Below are 18,737 nucleotides of genomic sequence, written 5' to 3' on the forward strand. Positions count from 1 at the left end.
ATGCTATTCCGATAAGAGTTAAATATATTAAACACGTTCGATTTGGATAAGATCTAGAAGTATGATTTTGCTACGAATTGCGTTAAATGGGTGATGAATGAGGAAAAGGAAGATGACTATATTTTTCATCACGGCGTATCGAGAGCATTTTATGCGAACGGCGATGAAAAATGCAGCAAAGAGCAGCGCGGGATGAGTAATCGATGACAACATTGGTCGGTACAGCAACGGCTGCATGGACGAAAATAGAAACGTTCATGTGCGCGATCGATCGGTGTGTTTTTCACAGGCTACGCTTTCATCGTGAATTCAAATTTTTACGAGCAAACGTCTATCTAGTGACAACTCCTAATGTCACGAACAATTCCAACGAGAATAATTTTAGCAAATATACATATATCATTTACACGACTCACATAATAGCACCATGGGATAGCTGCAAAATGTAATGGTGGACGGTTACTATTAAGTTGAAAGAAAAGTAATATCGTTTTCTCACCAGATGGCTTTAGTTTTATTAGAAAGAAACTTTAATTTAAACGACATAAATACATGCTTTTGTGAACTGTAATCTCTAAGCATCTTTTAATGTGTAAAATATAGAAACATTTGGATTCACTTAAGAGCAATTAAGAGCAAAACAGAGTAAAACAAGTTCTTTTTTGCTGTTTGATGTTATTTTATTTCCGAAAAGGGAAAAATGCGACACAACAAAAAAAAAATGTATGCCATGTATGGACAGGATGTCATAATTGAACACATGTGCCAAGATGCTTTGCAAAATTTCATGCCGGTGATGATACTTAAAGTTGCGGATCACTCGACCGGCTGTCGCTGATGAAAATCAAATCAAATCTTTTATTGCAAATAATCAACAATACATGACATGTGGGAGATTGCAGAGATCTATACATATTACATACAAGCATCATCAAGAATTTGCATAAATTAGAATATGTGAATTGTCTTAATGTCTAAATGCCACATGATTTGTCTTACAAAAGTTAATTAATCGCATTTCCGTCTGTGATTTATTACTTGAACGCAACCCCTTTTTTTAACATGAATTGTTTACAACAACACAGTATGCAAATAATCTAATGAAAAATATTCAGAAAAGCTATGATTGACCATTCCAAAGTCTAGAGTTTATTCGGAGAAAATCATGTTATACATTTGATGGAACTGGAAGGGTATCGTCTGTGTATTATGAGTTCCTTCTAAAAAATATGCTGTTTAATTAGGACAAGAAGTGTGCCTAATTGGACAAATTGGAGAAAGTCATAAAAAAATGCTTATAACTAGTAAACAAGACATATATATGATTAATATATATAATTGATTAATATATATAATATATAATTGATTAAAGTTTTTAAATAAATATTTCGTGAATAAATTTGCTTCAATTTAAATATGAATAAATTTGTACCTATAAGCTAAAAATACAATATTACTTTCCATCCAATCCAATATTATTTACAATACTTTTTTTTGATCAGCTTTTGCTTATTATCGTTGTCAATCGGCATACCTTGCAATAAATTTTAAGACATTCTATAGAACTGCGGTACAAAAATATTTTTTTCTGCTAGTCTCTCGTGAAATATCAATTTACCTTGACCTTAACTCAATACTCTTACGAAGAAAATTCTTCCGTGAAAACAGTATATGAAAAATTCTCATGCGGTAAATAAGGAACACATTTCGATATACGCAAGACTTCCGCGCGCTATTAATGTCTGTGAAATTTTTGTTCATCAGCCAATTTATTGGAAAAATATCAAACTCGTATAGCATGTGCGTGGCTACGGATCATGTAAAAGGATCGATACTGCCGCCGAAGGATGCTGCGCAACTTTCTCGCGCGTATTTCCTTGGCAACGAGAACGAAAACGAACGGATGTATGGACGGAGGGAATCGGCGTGCAGCACCTAACGGGCGAGCACCACTACCACCACCCACACACGAGCGCAGCACGTAGTCCGTAACAAAATTAGCGCGGGCACAATGCGAACCCGCCTTCGCTCGAGAAAATAGAATTGGCAGGCTACCAAAGCCAAGTCTTGAATAGATTTGAACTATATAGATCCTCCTTCACCCTCTGTTCTCCCTCGCTTATTCGCTCGTTTGAGCATCGTCTCCTCTCTCACCCATCCCTCGTATACGCGGCTTTTGTGATGTAACGTGTCCTCATCGTGTTGCATTCGTTATGCACGCTGAATTAATATCAAAATCGAGAGAAGAGATATCCTAAACTGATATACGAAGGTAAGGTATGTCAACGGAGTACAAAGCGAGAAGCTAATTGTGTTGCATGATAGGAACTTATAGCACCGAGTAAAAAAATTCTGGGATATTAATACTCTTGTAACACTATATGGAATACATTTAACGATATATAAGAAAATTTATAATTAAAATTATAAGAAAGTGAGTACAGATCCGCTCAATTTTCAAATAATAACATATGTAAAAGCAAGACCAAATGTATTAATTATTTCAGTCTGTTATTTCTTTTTTATACAATCTATGCCTTTCCCGAATAAATTGTAATGATAAACGGACGTATTCGATGTCCGATTTAATTTAAACGGCCAATTGTTAACAATTGAAAATTTAACCGATTGTGAAACGAGTCAGTGTGAAACGCGAGAATTCAACGGAGCGGCATTTGCTGGCCGGGAACATCGGGAACATTGGTAGAGAGAACAACGATAGCTCGTGCTGCGAAACGCGAGAGAGCAAAAATAAATAGAGCCGACGAAAATAAACGTGCGATTGCTATTTTGTGTGCATCTCGACGGCCGCGTCGGTATTAATGCCAATGTGTACGGTAGATTGTGTGCATGCGCGCGTGGAATGCGGCAAATTCGCTAAACCCACCCCAAGTTTATACACCGAGAGCAAGCACGCTGCTCGTGTAATCCTGCCAATGCTCCGAATACTCGAGGCCACGCTGACGATTCCGTTGAATATCATTGATCCATATCGATGTCTTCTGTCATGTAACATCACTCATACATGAATTAATTTTATTAACTAGAATGTCTCAATGATTCTGTACTCATTACCAAACATTAGCACCAAAAATGTTAATTTATCTGCTTTGCATACCGAAAAATTCTTATTTAATATTTTATATATGTTACTAACACATATACTTATATGTGAATTATTTACAAAAAACGTAATATATGTTATATGTGATATCTGCAGAATTGAACTGTTAGAGGATTATGAATCAATCAAATGCGTGCGTCTATAAAAATATTTAATGCGTTTCAGCAAAATGATATATAATGATATATAATCATACAAAATAATATATAAAAAGAAAGAAAAGTTTTGTGATTAAAACGCGCGATACGACGCGACATGATTCTCGATCGCTCAATAATTTTCTAAATGAATTTACAAATACAAAATTCTCGAAACCGCGCACCGCATATACTTGTCGGACTTAAAATGTAGCTTTTAAGAAAGCCCAGAAATGTAATATCTGGGAAAATTATGTTTGTAAATTCACTTAGAAAATTGTTAAACGCTAAGATTTAACTGCTTTCGATTGGTCTAACCATTCTTATTATTTAAAAATGTATGATAAAATTTCAAAGGTAACAAAATAACTTTAATATTTTGTTAAGATGTTTATTAATTCTGTTCCTTTATATAAAATTTCAAGTCATTTTACTGTATCGTTTTCGAGAAAATTATTATAAAATATATATCTCTGTAACAGGTACCCTTATAACAAATAGTGCACATATTGATTGTTTATGTTTTACAATAATTTTTATAGAGAAAAGAAGATGGTTGTGAAATACCATTTTCTTTTTTTAATAATAACTCAGTAAACATTAACACATTGTTCTATCTAACGCCAATTTATTAGCCATAAAGTTCTATCAATCACTCTATTTAGAAGTTCGTCGCATATAAATATATGTGTGTGTATATGTGTGTGTGTGTGTGTGTGCGTGCGTGCGTGTGCGTGTGCGTGCGTGCGTGCGTGCGTGCGTGCGTGCGTGCGTGCGTGTGTGTGTGTGTGTGTGTGTGTGTGTACACAAACGTAATTTATAATTTATTGAAGAAAAAAAGAATGCGTTTTTGGAATATTAACAACTGATGTTATAAAAAGCACTTTATTTATAAAAAAAAAATTAAAGAGCTTTCGTAAATTTTACATAACACAAATACAAAACATAGATTTAACAGTACAAGCATATTCTAAAAATATTTCAAGAATATCATTACAATAGATTACTAATATTCCGTGTTGCGCTTAGATAACTTAAAATTTATCTAGATAAAGGTATAATTAATTATATGTAAATGTATCTTAGATAAGATACATATAATTTAATTTTAATTTTTCTAAATATAAAATATAAATATATATAGTTTTATTTAGATAATTTTCAGATAATATTATTATTGAGCAGAACAAAATATGAAATAAGTTTATATTTTTATTTCTAAATTTTGTTTTAAAAATGAAAGTTCTTTAAATAATTTAATCTAATAAAAATATTTCTTGTTGAATTTAAATCAATAAGCAAAAAAAATTAAAGTTAAAAATAAAAGAAAAATACAAACATAGTTCACATTATACATATAACGACTAACAAAATTTTTTGTAAGTTTTTCAATTTTATAGTTTTGGGACAATATTTATATTCCACTTTTGTTGATCTAAATTGTGTCCCGATATACCGTGTGAGATACCGTTCAGAACAACCTATGTGTCCCTCTAAAGACGTGTTCTTGGTAAATTTTGAGACGATTTTTCCTATATGAAAATTTTGTCCGACACTTGTTGAATTATAAAAGGATAAATTTAGCGAATCACGGACCGTGTAGACATGGTAGACAGGCGGCGCAACTCACTGTCCGACGCGGGCGCTTACGCGGGGCACCCTTGCGATCAACTGTCTGATAATGAGAGTTATTCTGTCGCACATACACACGCGCACGCACACACACGCACGCGCGCGCTTGCAAGCACGCACGCACGCACGCACGCACGCACACGCACACAACACGCACACGCGCATGCGCACGCACGCACCTCACTGTCTATCACTTATTTTATACAGATTTGACGTTTTTACTGTTGCGACTTTGATGAATTTCACGATTGTGGAGAAGTAGCATTGAGACCCTTCACGTTCCTGTGTGACGAATTAACATGAAGAAATACAAATCCGTGAAAGTATTACAAATTTTGTGATACAATTTTTAAGGAAAAAACAGACTTGGTGTATTTCTTGACGTTAATTCGTCACACAGGAACGTGCGAGGTCTTTGTGCTACTTGTTCACGATCGTGAAATTTATCCAAACTGCAACAGTAAAAATGTCAAATCTGTACAAGGTAAACGACAGACAGACAGAAAGAGAGAGAAAAAGAGAGAGAGAGAGAGACTGACTGACTGATTGACTGACTGACTAAGCTTTATTAAAAATTCTAGGAGCATGCCCTCTAAGAATTTGTACAGTCGAGATACAATGAGATGTGTAAGATAGACAGAAAAACTTTAATAAAATAAAAATATAAAACAAAATGTATAAAGTGAAAGAAAAGAAAAATAGTGCAAACTTATAACAATAATGTTAGATGAACAGAAAAACTTAAATAAGATATAAACCAAATCGTATAAAGTAAAAAAAAAAAATAGAAAAGAAAAATAATGCAAACTTATAATTATAACAAAATTAAAAGTTTAACTAAAATTAAAGATAAAACAATATTTGTAAAACAAAATTATTTGTGTAGTAGTAGACGCGTAAAGAAAAAAGAAATGGAAATATAGAAGTATAGCGCAGAATAATAACTGTACCGAACATTGAAACGGAAACAAAACAGTATATAAGTTCAAAGCGTAGTGACATTAGGAAAAGAGTGTAAATGGCGAATGCTTTACAGTCCTTGTGCGCTTGCGCTTAAATGCGTTGTGATTAAGGTTGAGGTTAGACTGCCCCTCTTCTCTGTAGATGACCGAAGAGAAGTTGCCTGAATTACTTTAGCGAATTCGTATCCTTTATGCGAGATGGAAGGAAATTCCACCACGTGCAGCTGGTGTAGATAAAAGACTGTTAAAACGTGGAAGTTTGGCAGGGTGGGATAACAAGATCAGAGAGAGAGAGGAGGTGGAGCGAAGGTAGGAAAAAGAACGGAAGGAAGGCTGAAAGTTACAGGCAAGGAAAGGAGGAGAGCCTGAGTGGATGATGAAGACTGCAGGTCAAAAATTCTCTCCAGTCATCGGCGGTCAGCCATCCGAGTTGTTCGTAGAACGGGAATATATGCTTGTCCTATCAAAAATAAAACGGATACATGCATTCATAAAGCGCTTAAGTTTAAATTTCTATTGCTCGGTTTAAGATCTGTTAGCACGGCTGCGTAATAATCAAAAATGGAGAAAACTAGTGATGTAATGAGCTTTTTAAGAGGCCGTGAGAGACAGTTCTTGTGATATTTAAGGCGCCAGAGGACCCCTGTTTGCAGTACCACGAATTTGTTCGGCCCAGTTAAAGTTGTTAATTAGGTACAGCCCTAAGTTGCGCACGCGTATCAATGAATTCAATTCTCGAGTTGTTCAGATATAATTCAATATCCGCGACTGGAATATTGTAAATATATTTAACGCTGCCAAGGAGCACTTAGTTTTCGTGGCATTTAGCGTAAGATGGTTGGCTGTTGCCCAGTGTTCTATCGCTGCGATGTTTTCCCTGACAAGTGAAATTGTGTTCCCGATGTCATAAAGGGGAAAATGAATGTATATTTGTAAATCATCGGCGTAAAGCAGATGGCTACAGTGCCAAAGTGAGCGCTTCAGATCATTGATGAAAAGTGAGAACAATAATGGGCCGAGAAACGGAAAGCATCCCTTTGGACACAGTACAATTAGACACAGCCAATCACACCGGCTGGTGCCTAGTAATTTTCTTCTGTTTAAGCGCTGTGGTTTGTGTCCAATTGTACTGTGTCCAAATGAATGCTTCTCCTCGTTGATATCTCTCTGACAAGTAAGAACTGAACCAGGCCATAGCTGATGGCGAGATATGGAAATCGCGCATTTTGTGTAGCAAGAGAGGGATCCCGATAGCACACAGGACCGATAGCCCACTTCCACTCACAATGGCTGATGCCTAGAGTTTTTTTGTTGGTTGGGTTAGATAAGTCAAGATGATTGGTAGGTGGGCTATCGCACCGTGCGCTATCGGATCCTGTCCAGCAGGAAAAGATGCGAAACCGAGTCGAAAACCTTTGTAAGGTCAAACATCACGAGAGACTGACTGACAGACTAACTAAGCTTTATTAAAATTTTAGGGACATACCTTCTAAGAATTTGTACAGTGAAGATACAGTGAGACGTAAGATAAACAAAAAAAAAACTTAAATATAAAGCGAAAAGTATAAGATAAGAAAAACGAAAATAAAAATAATGCATACTCATAACAATAAAGTAAGATGAATAGAGAAACTTGAATAAGATATAAACTAAATCGTATAAAGTAAAAGAAAAGAAAAGAAAAATAGTGCGAACTTATAACAATAACAAAATTAAGAAACTTAACAAAAAGAAACGCAAACATCCAAAAGGAATATAAGTATAGCGTAAAAATAATGATCGTACCGATAATTAGAACAAGAAACGAAACAGTATATGAAGCTCGTAGCGATGTTGATAAAAAGAGAGTAAATGCAAATGGCGAGTGCTTTGCAGCATTCGTGCGCTCGCCTTTAGGTGCGTTGTGATTGAGGTTGAAGTTGGACCGTCCCCCTTTTCCCTCCTCCGCAGATGACCAAAGAGAAGTCCCCTGAATTGTTTAACTGAGTTCGTTTCCTTAAGACGGGGAGGGAGGAAATTCCATCACGTGCAGCTGGTACAAATAAAAGAGAGTTGAAATCTGGAAAGTTGGCAGGATGGAATTACAAGGTCTGCTGAAGAGAAAGTAGAACAAAGGTGAGAAAGAGAACAAAAAGAAGACTGGAAATAACAAGCTAGAAAAGGTAAGGAGCCGGTGTGGATAATGGTGTAGATTAGACTGCAGGTCAGAAATTCTCTACGGTCATCGGCGGTCAGGCATCTGAGTCGCTCATAGAACGAGGAGATGTGTTCATCGCGACGGAGATAAAAAATAAATTGAATAAATGCAATCATAAGGTGTTTGAGTTTCAGTTTTTGTTGCTCGGTGAGGTCTGTTAGCATAGCTGCGCAGTAATCGAAAAGGGGAAAGACGAGCGATGTAATGAGCCAAACTTTTAGAAGCCATGAAAGACTGTTCTTATGATATTTTAAGCGCCAGAGGACCCTGTTAATCCTGTTCGAGGTACCGCATATTTGCTCGGCCCAGTTGAAGCTGCTAGTTAAGTGCAGCCCTAAATTGTAAATTGTCTCGGTGAATTTAATTTCGAATTGTTCAGATATAACTCAATATCCGCGATCCGAATAGTGTGAATCTTGCCCTGTCGAGGAACATAGCTTTAGTTTTCGTGGTGTTAAGTATGAGATGATTGGACTTTGCCCAGCGTTCTATTGCCGTAATATCTTCCCTGACTAGTTTAAGTGTTCTTTCGATGTCGTGAAAAGGGGAGTAAATGTAGATTTGTAGATCATCGGCATAAAGCAGATGGCTACAGTGCCGAAGTGAATGCCTCAGATCATCAATAAATATTGAGAACAATAAAGGACCAAGAATTGATCTCCGAGGTACTCCAGCTTGGATTCTCAAACAAGAAAAGAAGGTCCCGTCGGGCCTACTTACTCATTGAAGTCTCCCTGACAGGTAGGACCTAAACCAGGCTAAAGCTGATGGCGAAATGTGGAAGTCACGCATTTTGCGAAGCAGAAGAGGGTATGACACCGAGTCAAAAGCCTTTGTGAGGTCGAACATCATGAGAAGAGTGATCATGCGTCTGTGAACTCCCAGTTGTATATCGTCAACGATAGTTTGTTTAAGGCTCCCGGAGGTTGAAACACCTATCGTGGGCGTGTCTCCAGTTGGCGGATAGGGGAATGCCCAGAGGAGCCTGAGGTCCAAATTACAGGGATTCTGTAGTGAGAGGCAAAGAAAAAAAGTTGGAGAGAATTCTGCGAGTCGATGGAGGGCATGTCGGGCGGGAAAAACAAGCTATTTATCCGCTAAAGACTTCAGACCAATAAGTCTAACTTTGTTTCTCCTGAAGACTCTGGAGAAATTGGTTGATGCGTATGTGAGGGACGTTATTCTTTAACGGCATTCCTTGCATCAAGCGCAACATGCATATTGCATGGGCTATTCCAACGGCTCTTCATGCGACAGTATCGTTTATTCAGGGGCAGTTAAAGAGGGGCGATTATGCGGTAAGCACTTTTTTAGATATAGAGGGTGCTTTTAACAACACTCCGTACAAGGTGGTGTGTGAAGAAGCGTTGCGTAGAAGTGTGCCGGAAAAACTTGTTGAGTGAATCCGGGGCATGCTTGGGCGATAGGTCGTAACTTCGCTGAAAACAGGTTTGTGGATAAGTAGAGAGGAGTTGCCCCCAGGGCGGGATACTCTCTCCACTATTATGGTGCCTCGTGGTGGATGGGCTACGCGGGAGGCTGAGTGAGAGGGGCTTCGTTGTGCAGGACTACTCTGACAATATGGCTCTGCTAGTGCAAAGACCATTTCTTGGGCCGCTTTTGGAGCTCATGTAGAGTGCACTGAGAACGGTAGAACAGTGGTGCAGGGGGACCGGTTTGTCAGTGAATCCGCTGAAAACAGGGCTCGTTGTCTTCACACGCAGATACAAAGTCGGCACTATAGAGGGGCCTATTTTTGAAGGAACGAGACTAGTTTTAGCTGAGTCAATGAAGTATCTAGGAATGATCTTGGATAAAAAGCTGTCTTGGAGGGAATACCTTCTTGACATTCGCTGTAAAAGCCTGTGCTCTTACTTCTGGACGTGCAGGAGGATCTTTGGCCAAACGTGGGATTTGAAGCACAGGCTAGTCTATTGGATCTACACTGCAATACTTCGATCCAGGCTTACACACGCAGCAGTTGTGTGATGGCTTAGGGCGCGGAAAGGGACGGTCGTGGTGGCGCTGGAGTATTTCAGGGCTTTGATTTTAAGAAGGGTTTTGGGTGCAATGTGAACCACGCACGTAGTAGCCATGGGCATTTTGCTCGGGAGTGAACCGCTTCACCAGGTGGTGGTGGGGGCGGCGGCGACCGCTGCACATCGACTAACCGGTGAATTGAAGTGGAAGGAGGGGACCACACACACTAAGTTCTCCAGTGGCATTCTAACTGACTCTATCTTCAGAATAAGGCAGGACAGGATGCAAGCAGTTCGGGCCTTGGTGGCGCTGGAGTATGTATAGGCGCTTTAAAGTGCATATCATAGGCGCTTTAAAGTGCATATCATAGGGCTCGAGGACTGGAATGAGTTCGAGGTACTGGATCGGGCCTGGGACGAGGACATCTGGTTTACAGTCCAAAACGGACACGAGCTCCACGAGTGCGGGTATCGATTGTCGTTAGGGAAGTGGCGGAAAGCCTACCTCTGGATGGGTACGCCACAGTATTCCAAATGGAGATCGTGGCGAGATTCTAAGATGTGCCCAACTGGCCTTGGAGGGGAGAGGGACAAGAAGGCGCGTTAGTATATGTTTGGATAGTCAAGTTGCTATTAAGGCACTTGAGGCTCCGGTTTGTACATCACGGCTGGTCTGGGACTGTAGAGATGCATTGTAGAGGCTGGCGGAGGATAAAGAAGTTATCTTGAGTTCCTGGTCATTCGGGAATCAAGGGCAACGAAGAGGCTGATTGGCTCGTCAGGGTTGCATTGAAGATAGAGGTGGACCGGTACCGGTGCTGGGGGGAAGGTCTCCTACTGTCTACGCAGAAGGAAGATTCGGGCTTGGTTACAGGGCGTGCACCTCCAGTTTTGGAGAAATGAGCTGAGGACCAAATATCGGCAGGCTGGAGCTTCCCGGGAAAAACACCTAATGAGCCCTAGCCTAGCCAAAGATTCTTGAATAGAAGGGATGCCAAGCTAGCAGTGCAAATACTGACTGGTCATGGGGTCCTCAATTACCACATGCACAAGCTGGGTCGATCTGGTACGGCTGAGTGTAGGGCATGTGGGGAGAAGGAGGAGACAAGTCTCCATATTCTTTGCGACTGCCCGGCCTATGCTGGGCTAAGACTAAAGCTGCTAAGCTCGGCATTTCCCGAGTCACGGCAGATAATCGGATTACCGATGAGAGACCTGAGTTTCTTTTGGAGAGAATCAGAGCTCCCGTAGGTGGTGGACAACTCAAGGGAGACACAATGGACTGTAGTCTACGTGCCATAGGCGGATCTTTGGCTGTGAGGACCGCAGTTTCATTATTATTATTATTATTATTGATTAAGGCTGTTTGTGCACTGTGGTTTTTTTGAAAATCCGTTTAGAAGGGGTCGAGGAAATTATACCGGGATAAATGGTTGGATAAATGTTTGAAAACGATTCGCTCGAGGACTTTAGACAAAACGCAGAGTAAGGAAATGGGACGGAAATTAGGAGAAGTAGCGGGGTTATTTGTTGTAGAAAAGAGAAAGACATGAGACATTTTCCAGAGAGAGGAAAAGGTGGAGGAGCTGAAGGAAACGTTGAACGAATCAAGAATTATCGGAAAGATGACAGGTAGACACAAGTTAATAAGACGACGGTTTAATTTATCTGGACCGGTAAAGTTTGAGGAACTTGATTTTAGTGCTCTCAGCAGTATATCCGGCAAGGTGTACGGAAGATAAAACGGTTTGGAGGCAAGCATTGCTTCCGCGGAGCTTAGCGGGAGAGAGAGAAGGGAAGTTGTGGAGGGATCGGGGAGAGGTACTGGAAAAGCCGTGGGACTGGAAGGAGAAGAGGAGAGATAAAAAAGGCGTTTGGGTCGTCTAGGGGGATGTTAATGTGTAGATCGGAGGATCTGAGTTTGACTAGTCCAAGTAAAAACAGACCAGAGCCTTGTAGGATTAATCGCGGCACCCACTCGGTTTTGAAGATAAACATTCCTGCTGTTTTCAATAAGCGACTTTGCTTCATTTCTGAGTGAGCAAAACGCTTTTCTGCGTTCGGGAGTACGGTGTCAAAGAAACGCTCTTTTTGCAGCGTCTCTCCGACGCAGCAAGGCCTTTAATGGTGGATTAAGCTAGGGGGCAGGTGGCTTGTTGGCGACAAAGACCTTGAATAATAAATGAGACTTCATAGAATAGTTTATAAAAAGATAAAATTGCTCAACCTTCTAGTCGAGATCAACAATATGGCTCAAAGCAGGCCAGTCGTGGGAGAGTAAAGAGGAATAAAAAGCATCATGATCAAAACCAGTGAAGTCTCTGATTCGAATAGTGCGAGGAGGAATTTTATTGACAAGAAGATCAAGAGTTATTTCTATCAGATCATGATTCGAAAAAAAGGGACTGTCTGCTGATGCTAGTGTTTGACAAGGTTGGAGTCGCTAACCAAACAATGGTCGATCTTGAAATGTGACAAAAGGGTGTGAAATGTTTCAGAGAATGGCACTATATAGAGGCGGTTAGAAATGCTGAAATCTAGTGAAAAAACGGTATCGTGCGTGGAGCGATTGATGTCAATGTTGAAGTCATCTAATATGACTGTAGCCGATAAAGAAGGGTGCAACCTCTCAAATTCGGTTTTGAAGATTAAGAGGTGTCCAAGTTTGGGAGGTCGATAAACGACCGCAAAAAGAAAAGGCCTGCTTCTAGTTGGGAAGATCTTCAACAACATAAACTCTAGTTAAGCGCAATAAATTGCCGGCGACAATGCAAAGATTACGGCACCGATTCCGTGTCTCACAAACACGCAAACGCGCCCTCTCCTTCCATTTCCTGTCTCTTCTGATGAAACAGTATCAAGAAAGCTGCACCATGACATCAGGTATGTGAGGCTTAAGTCAGGTTTCGGATAAAGTGATGATATCATAGATGTTGCGTCCGAAGAAATTGACAAATTTGGAGATCTGAGAAAGGAGGGACTGGCAGTTGACGTGTTTCACGCGTAAGAAACCGAAGGCTTCGGAGGGGGCGGCGATCAAACCTCATTTGTGTTGCTTCGAAGAAACCTTGAAAATAGCCCCGCGGTTCGTCAAGCGGTTTTCAGTTGAACCTGCTGAAAAAGTTCTGCCTTCGGCAGCTCAATCCCCTCCCGCCGACGAGACGTCTGTGATGAGTTTTAAAACGTTATGCGCGTAATTGGATGCTTGCGCGAGTGGAAGTGACCCCTCGGGAGGGGGGGAGCCGTGAGAGCAAATAGATGCTTGCTTCCGCGCAGACGGACAGGTAAGGTGTCCGGGTGCCTTCTAACAAAGACATGACCGCCTCGAATCCAAGCCCGACTCAAGCGACCCTCTCTTACCGCTCCTCTTGCCGCAGCAAAAACTCTGTGAGTGGAGGACAGAAGACAATTGCTAATATCAATGGTTTCCGGTTGAAGGCCCGACAAATCATCCAGCACTCCCAGCGCACGCTTATCCTCCAGCAGGCGATTTCGAAATTCAACTGAGGAGAATTTAACGACCAAAGGGCGAGGACGGTCTCCCATGGCTGGTATGTGGAAGCATGCAACTATATGTTTATGTCCGACCTTGACGCCCAGGATGAGCGCTATTTTCATTATGATTTCTTTCAAGTTTTCAGAGGGACTCTCCCTTATCCCGAACAGTATAAATTCGGAGCTGCGCTTTTCTCGTTCCAAGGCCTTGAGGCGGGACGTAAACTTACTCAACTTGTCCTGTGCCGTTCCTACTCCAGGCCTCGTCTCAAGGGCTGTGACGTGCTTGTCGAGAGCGACGTGTTGCCCTTTTAACTCGGTCAATGATAAGGTGAGTGCTTCTGAGGTAGCTGTTAACTTGGAATTCAGTGCAGCTAGGTGCGGAACAATCAACGAGAGATCGTGAAGTTGCAGCTTGATTGTGGGAATATCTCGCAACTGTGTCTCACTGGAGGACATCTTTCCGAGAAGACTGGCCGCCATTTCTTTGATGGACTCCGTCCCCGTTGTCGCGAGAAGCGTCGCGTTTTTCGGGGAGACCGAACCACGTGATAAGAGCGCAAAACTAGATAAGCCCTTCAGAAGAGTGGTCTCCTTGCATGGCGTGCAATGAAAGGTTCCAGACGACGCATCTCTGGCAAAGCCCAGGAGACCGACTATACATTTCTTGTGAAAATAATGTTTATTGAACTTTTCGAACTGTAGCGCATCGGTCGCAAAAATAAATTTCTTACAAATCTCGCAGAAGTGCGTCATGGCCACACAGAGAACGGTGTGAATCGGAATGACCAATCAGGTGAGAGTCGGTCGCCAGTGCGTTCAAGAAGTGCGAGCCGCCGCGACAAATTAGCTGCCTAGCGGTAGTTACTAGGATCTACAAACACTCTCACTACTTCGATACGCGACACATGCGCCTGAGGGACGGAATCCGATGGCGCACGATGCGGACGGGATCCGATAGCCCACGGTGCGATAGCCCACCAACCAATCATCTTGACTTATCTAACCTAACCAACGGAAAAACTCTAGACATCGGCCGCTGTGAGTGGTGGCGTGCTATCGGTCCCGTGTGCTATCGGGATCCGTCCGTGTCCGAAATGGCAATTATCGAGCGATCCAGAGGTCAAAATCGTATTTGAATACTAAAATAGCGCACAGTACCTCGAAGGATCGATGAAGGCCTTTGCCAAAACAACGCTACGTCAAGTGACAAAGCCCTTGACAAGTATTTTAGAAAAAGACAGCCTCGAAAGGCAGTGAACGGCAGTAAATGCAGTCGAGAAACGGAGCAATAACAGAGTACGCCAACAAATACTCACGTGATCCCTGAGAGGAAGAGATCACGGAAGAGAGAGATTGATTGATTGATTAAGCGTTTATTAAAATTCTAAGACCATAGCCCTCTAAGAATTTAAGACGACAAGAATACTTCAGTGACAAAAATCAGATAATATAAATATACAGAAATCAAGAAACAGAGTTAACAAACGGTGATACTGACAATGATAGTAATAAGAATACAGATATTGATAGAGTAGAGGTAATAGTAATTACAATAAGAAAAAAATAGACCAAATGAAAATACAAAATAAAAATAAAAATAAAAACGCTAGATAGAAATTTTATAAACTACATTGGGAAAACAGACAAATAACAGAATTATAAGTAAGTAGCAAACATAATGATAGTAATAATGCTGAAACGATAGACTCTATATGGGGGATCAAGATTGAAAATAAATCTATCTGAGTTGTGCGTGTAACGCACGAGATAATGGGGGGTTAGTTGCAGGGCAGAGACAGAAAACCAGCACCACGCCCACGGCGTTTTAGGTGGTCAAAAAGCATGCGTTTGAACCCACTGATCGAGGTGGCTCCCCTGATGACAGGAGGGAGGGCGTTCCACAAGGTGCAAGCAACAGAGCGGAAGGAATTTTGGTATGTGGAAGTCTTGCAGAAGGGGATTGCAAGGTCGAAAGAGGCTGAAGTGAGGAACGTAGATGTGACAAAGGGCGGTGGAGGGGACAGAGATTTTCGAGAAGGTACGACGGGGAAGAAGTGGAGATGATATTGAAAAGAAGACAATAAATAAGGTACTCCCTCCTGTCATCAGCATTCAACCACCCCAGTTCAATATAGTAATCTAAAATGTGCTTATTTCTACGAAGGCCGTAAATGAACCTGATGCAGGAATTCATTAGACGCCTGATTTTTAGTCGTTGCCCGGAGAGATCAGTGAAGAAGGCCGCACAATAGTTAAAGACAGGAAAAAGAGCGCGGACACAAGCCGCGCGCGGAGACGCAAGGTGAGGCCATTATTGAAAAATTTTAATCGCCACAGAATGCCGTTTACGCGGCTCGAGGTGCCTCATACCTGCTCAGCCCAGTTAAGGGTGTTATTAAGGGAAATCCCGAGATTGGTAGCCTTGGTTGTGACCTCAATCAGGACTCCATAAAGATGCAGTTAAATGCAGGATGGAGGGAGGCTGTTGACGAACCTCGCGCTCCCTAAGAGCATTGATTTTGTTTTGCTGCTGTTGAATGTTAAGAGGTTGTTAGTGACCTAAGACTCTATCTCAGCAATACAATCTCTGACTAGCCTTAAGGCAGCATCGAGGTCAGAAGGTGGGAAATGGATATAGATTTGGAAGTCGTCGGCATAGAGGATGTGTTTACAGTACTTGAGCGAGTGTCTGAGGTCATCAATAAAGAGGGAGAATAAGAGAGGTCCAAGCACCGATCCCTAAGAAATTCCTACGCTGACTGGTACCCATGACGAGAAAGAGCTATCAGGGCCTTTCACTCTCTGATGGCGACCCGTGAAGTAGGATTCTACCCATTGACGGGCAGAGAAGGACAGGCGGAAGGACTCCAGCTTTTGCAGTAGGAGACGGTGGGAGACAGAGTTGAAGGCCTTTGTAAAGTCAAATAAGACCAGCAATGTGACCTTTCGCTGATCGACGGCCAGTCTAACGTCGTCTATCAGCTTGAGTAAAGCGATCTGTGTACTGCTGCCACTCCAAAAGCCGGTTTGAAGAGAATCGAGAAGATCAGAACGCTGCCGATGGGAAGAGAGTTGCTCAAATGCCACGCGATCGAGCACTTTTGATAGGAAGCAGAGCAGGGAAATTGGGCCAAATGGGAAGGTTGTTCGGAAGGATGTTTGGTTTTGGGAAGCAGGATTATGTGGGAGAGTTTCCAAGGAGAAGAAAAGGTGGAGGTAGTAAAGGAAAAGTTGTATATGTCAAGGATAGTAGAGAAAGTGACAGAAAGGCTGTGAAAGATGAGGCGTCAGCTGAGTCCGTCGGGTTCGGTAGAGTTGGAGGAGCTGTTGCGTAAAGCGCGTGACAGGGCGTCCGGTGTGATGTGGAGAAAGTAGAAGGTAGAGGGATCGGATAGAGACAAGAAAGGAGGAAGAGAGGGAGAATAAGGATTAAGCGGGTTTAGGGCAGGGAGAGAGGAATTGTGCGTGGGGCCGAAAGAGGCGCGAGACATGAGATGAGCGGAAGAAAAGAAAGTGTTGAGGTCGTCCAGAGGAAAATCGTGCTGCAGCTGTTGTGCCTTGGATTTAGCAAGACCCAGAGCGCGCAATTCGGACCAGAGGCGCGCGGTGCTTTTCACCCAGCAGAGCCGTTGTTTAAGATATCTGTTCTTAGCCGCAAGTAGCTCAGATTTAGCTGTGTTCCGCAGTGACCGAAAAACCTCTCGCCGCGCGGAAGACGGAGCGCGAAAGTAAGCTATCCTGGCAGCATCTCGCTTTTGCAGGAGTAGGCGAATAGAATTGTTGATCCAAGGGGCGATGGCCTCATCGCAGTAAATGTCTTAAACGGGTGTCACGGTAGTGATGAATAGGTGCAGCAAGAAGATCATATCATCTATGTGAGGTAGGTAGAGGATAGCGCGCCAGTCAAAAGATAGTAAGAGATTACAGAAATTTTGGGGATCAAAACCAGAGTAGTCGCGGACGCTGACGATGCGAGGTGGAAAACAATGGATGAGGAAATCGAGTGAAATTTGAATGAAGTCGTGATTGGAGAGAAAAGGGACGGGAAACTGATTGTAGGATGTGACGAGAGAAAAGTCGTTGATGATGCAATGATCAATTCGGGTGTGAGAAGATGAGGTGTGGTGAGGGTTGTCGAAAGGAATTACAAAGAGATGATTGCTGGTACAGAAATCCAGCAAGAAATCCGAGTCGTGGGAAGAACGGTTTAGATCGATATTAAAGTCGCCGATTACGACGGCTTTCTGGAAGGATGGCAGGAGTCCCTCAAAGTCGGCCCAAAACAAGAAGAGGTGGCTAAGTTTGGGAGGACGATATACGACGGCGAGAAGAAAATGTCGGCAGTTTTGCGGAGAGATACGAAGCAGAAGATACTTAGGCTGTCCGCAATAGAACCCAGGTGAAGACGCTAGGATTGTGGCACCGATACCATTGCGCACGTAGAGGCTACCCCCCCCCCCACTTCTCCCACCGCGGTTAAGTCTAACAAGTTGATAGTCGGGGAGGTGAACAAAGCTGTCGGGGACATAAGGTTTTAACCATGTCTCCGACATGGCAATTATGTCAAACGAACCGCGGTAGAAGAAGTCGGAAAATTTGAAAAGTGGGGGAAGAGCGATTGACAGTTCACGTGGCAGAAAAACAGACCCCCGGGTGGCAGGTAAGTCGTCTGACGACCACGGCGTCACTTATTACCGGGCTGAGGAACGCAAGTTGAGAAAACTTGATTTGCAACGGATTGAGCACGCAGAATAGGGAGAGGAAGCGCAGGAGCCGCAGGAGTACCTTGGCTCCCTTTGGCTCTTTTTCTCTGATTCATCGGTTGCGGGCATCACAAGTGGCCAATTTGACGATGACGAGACGAGGCCAGCTGCCAGTGGCAGGTATACGGAAACAGGAGGTAATTTGTCCGGAAACGTCCTTCACTCCGATCGCAGCAGCGATACTTGAGACCGTCTCACGCAGATTCTCCGAAAACGGCTCGCGCGCTGATGATGATCCCCGAAGATGATCAGTTCCGAGCACAGCTTAGCGCGCTCGAGAGTTTCCAGCTTATCTTTCCTATCTCCAGAGATTTATTATATACATATGCTATTTTATCACCAGTTACCTCTACTACTAATTTCATTATTTCTACATTTATCCTTTCCTCTGTGCCTGACTTATTGGTCAGCTTTCGTACAACACTTTTTAAGTTTTCTACCTCCA

The sequence above is a fragment of the Solenopsis invicta genome, chromosome 1, assembly GCF_016802725.1.
Source record: "Solenopsis invicta isolate M01_SB chromosome 1, UNIL_Sinv_3.0, whole genome shotgun sequence".
In the NCBI taxonomy this organism is placed as follows: Eukaryota; Metazoa; Arthropoda; class Insecta; order Hymenoptera; family Formicidae; genus Solenopsis; species Solenopsis invicta.